Here is a 234-nt window from a genome sequence, read left to right as displayed (position 1 = left end):
GAGTTTGCTAGACACCGCGTATCGAAGCATAAGCCACGGCTACAGCAAATCAATACTTACGGCAACAGGTGTGCAACACAATGCCGTTACTTACGCTCTGTGACAAGTAAAGAGCAAACTGACGTGTAAACAAGCAGCCTCGTATTGCACTTCCACAATCGTAGTTAAAGACAAACTGTCGTCACACTGACAAGACTGTGATATCCATTTACCGCTTTAGTGGAATTGATTGCG

This window comes from Plasmopara halstedii, assembly GCF_900000015.1.
Source record: "Plasmopara halstedii genome assembly, contig: Scaffold_322, whole genome shotgun sequence".
Classification (NCBI taxonomy): domain Eukaryota; phylum Oomycota; class Peronosporomycetes; order Peronosporales; family Peronosporaceae; genus Plasmopara; species Plasmopara halstedii.
The sequence above is the reverse complement of the archived record's forward strand: the minus strand, read 5'-3'. Positions refer to the sequence as shown.